The following is a 2,568-nucleotide window of genomic DNA, read 5'->3' as shown; positions in this document are numbered from 1 at the left end:
ATCCTGCAGAGGCCCTACGTTACCCGGTACCTTCTTTTTACCCCCTATGTATTTAAAAAAGGACTTCTTGTCGTCCTTGATCCGGGTCCCTTGTTGCAGGCCACTGACACCTTGCGCTGGATAGTGAATCCCAGCAGGCGATGATCACTATCGCCCAGGTGGTCGAGCACCCACAGACCCCTCACTAGGTCGTCGCCCGTGGCCAGGACCAGGTCCAGCAGGGCATTTCCCCTGGTGGGACTGTGCACCTCCTGGGTCAGGTGGAGGTCCTGTATCTCAGCTAGGAACCTACGTGAGTGGTCAGACCTGGCTGACTGCTCTTCCAGCAGATGTCCGGGTAGTTTAGGTCACCCACGATGACCACATCCATCGACTTTACTGCCGCCACGAGCTGACCTGAGAATTCCCGGTCCAGGTCTTCCCCCTGGTTGGGTGGTCTGTAGTAGACCCCCACCATTAAGTCCCTTTCCCCTGACCCCCTTGTATACAGACCCAGAGCACTTCAGTCTGCCCCTCTTCTGACCCTGTCTTGTCTGTTGAGGACGTGTATTGCTCTTTGACATAGAGCGCCACACCTGCACCTTTCCTCCCCCTTCTATCCTTCCTGTACAGCCGATAGCCCCGATGTTCACTGCCTAGCCATGCGTTGGATCCCACCAAGTTTCAGTGAGCCCCACTATGTCCAGGTTTGTGTTAGCTAGCAGGAGGCTAAGTTCCTCCTGCTTGTTCCCCATACTACGAGCATTAGTGTAGAGGCATTTAAGGCCTCCTGAAGGTGCATGCACTGCACCCCTAATCCCAGGACTATCTGGGCCCCTGTTTCCTACCTGGGTACCTGGCTGTTCTTGTGGGTGGCTCTTTGTTTGGTGTTCTGTGGCTCCCTCCATCCTCATCATCTTCCCCTTCCCCCGACGAGCCTAGTTTAAAGCCCGCCTAGTTTAAAGTCAATGTTGCGGAAAGTCAAGCCCAAGATGTAACTTCAGCTTCAGGTAGCAGCTTTAGGGCCAAATGCTGCTGCAGGTGCCCAGCACTCAGACACTATCCCAGTGGGTGAGTGGGCCTGGCTAAAATACAGGCAATCCCTTACGTGGAGGATGATCTTTACCATGGATCATTAATTGGTCTTGAGATGACTTAAGAGTCTAAAGGGGCTTGAAATACAATATCCCTGAGCAACCTGAAAGCTGCCAATAAAAGCCTCTGCAGGCTGAACCTACTAGCAATACTTATTTTCCAGGGGAAGCTCAAGTTAGTTTTGACTGGCAACACCAGTTCAGCTGGTACTTCCTACCTTTGATAAAAATAAAGAAATAAATACCAGATGTAAACATCAGCAAAACATGTTCAATGGTTTTTAATACCATTTCTCAAGGTTCAGAATAGGCTTGTTGCATTCTCCCCCCTCCCCCCAAAACTCTTCCTAAATTTTTTCCATCAGTTCTTTTTATTGTGATCAAAACTTATTAAAAGACTTCAGTGTAGGAATTCTGGTTGTGGTAGGCCATAGTTATGCTATGCTATAATAAGCTTGTTACAGGCCAGCTGGGTACTGTGAGTATATCACTTCAGTTGCAGACTGATTGAGCACTGCAACTTTATCAGCCACTGGGCTTTTTGGCTCGGGATCAAGGAGGTGATGTTGGGAAGGAAAGCACTGACAAGTTTCACTTATAAAAAAAGAATAAATTTTACTTATAACAACAAAAGATATAGTTTGCACATATGACAATTAGTAAAAAGGTTATGCTAATAAACAGACAACATAATAATACAAATTAACATTGACAGTGATAATAAAACAGATAAAGGAATTAACTTTTGGTTATCTCTCAGCCACTTTTTGGCTGTTCCACTGCCGGCTTGCGGGGCCAGCCTTGACTAAAGGCTTGCTGCATGGGGCTTCCTCCAGTGCGGGGCCAATTGTTGGCCCAGTTGACTGAGCGATCCAGGTGCAGGTCCCAGTCTTTGAGGGCTGAACCAGCGGCCATTCGCAGGTTGCACTTTAAGATACCGTTGGCTCATTCTGCTAGTCTATTAGATTACGGGTGATAGGGAACGTGATAGGTTTACAGCACTTGATGTTTTGCACCTCACTCATAGACCAGATGGTTGTGAAAATGTGAACTATTGTCACTTTGCAGCTCTACAGGAGGTGGGTAAATGGCTAGCAGGTTTTCCAGTGCCTTGGCAGAGGCCCGGGCAAACATCATTCCGGTGACTACTTCTACTGCTACAAATGCATACTGTCATTTTCTGGGGGTGCGGGGAAGTGGGCTTATAAAGTCACACCGCCAAACTTCCCATATTACTTTCCCACTGTGTAATGACAAAGGGGTAGTTGAGGCAGGCGTTAGTTGGGCCTTGACTTCCTGGCAGGTGATGCAGGAGTTGACTACTTCCTGTGCTTCCCTTTTAGTTAGGTGAATGCCCCAGGTGGCTGCTAGGCGAGCAGTGCCATCGTGGCCAGGGTGCTCAGGCTGCCGATGCAGCCATTCTGCGGCTAGCACTCCAGGGGTCTGCTGGAGGGAGGGGCTGGGTGCCTTCTCTGGGGGTGGCTGAGCTTCTGCT

At 49.3% G+C, this 2,568-nt stretch overlaps 1 long non-coding RNA gene across 1 annotated transcript in view; it reads right to left on the bottom strand.

Annotated features, from left to right (window-relative positions):
* Positions 1 to 2,568, bottom strand: part of LOC109288634 — a 23,367-nt gene that overhangs the window by 9,061 nt on the left and 11,738 nt on the right. The window contains exon 2 of the long non-coding RNA XR_002095199.1: positions 836 to 839. This is a non-coding gene — a long non-coding RNA (uncharacterized LOC109288634). The remainder of the gene's footprint in view (positions 1 to 835; positions 840 to 2,568) is intronic.

This window comes from Gavialis gangeticus, unplaced genomic scaffold (genome assembly GCF_001723915.1).
Source record: "Gavialis gangeticus isolate Ggan-Ray unplaced genomic scaffold, GavGan_comp1, whole genome shotgun sequence".
NCBI classification, from domain to species: domain Eukaryota; kingdom Metazoa; phylum Chordata; order Crocodylia; family Gavialidae; genus Gavialis; species Gavialis gangeticus.
Note: the sequence above shows the minus strand (reverse complement) of the source record. Positions and strands in the feature narration are given on the sequence as shown.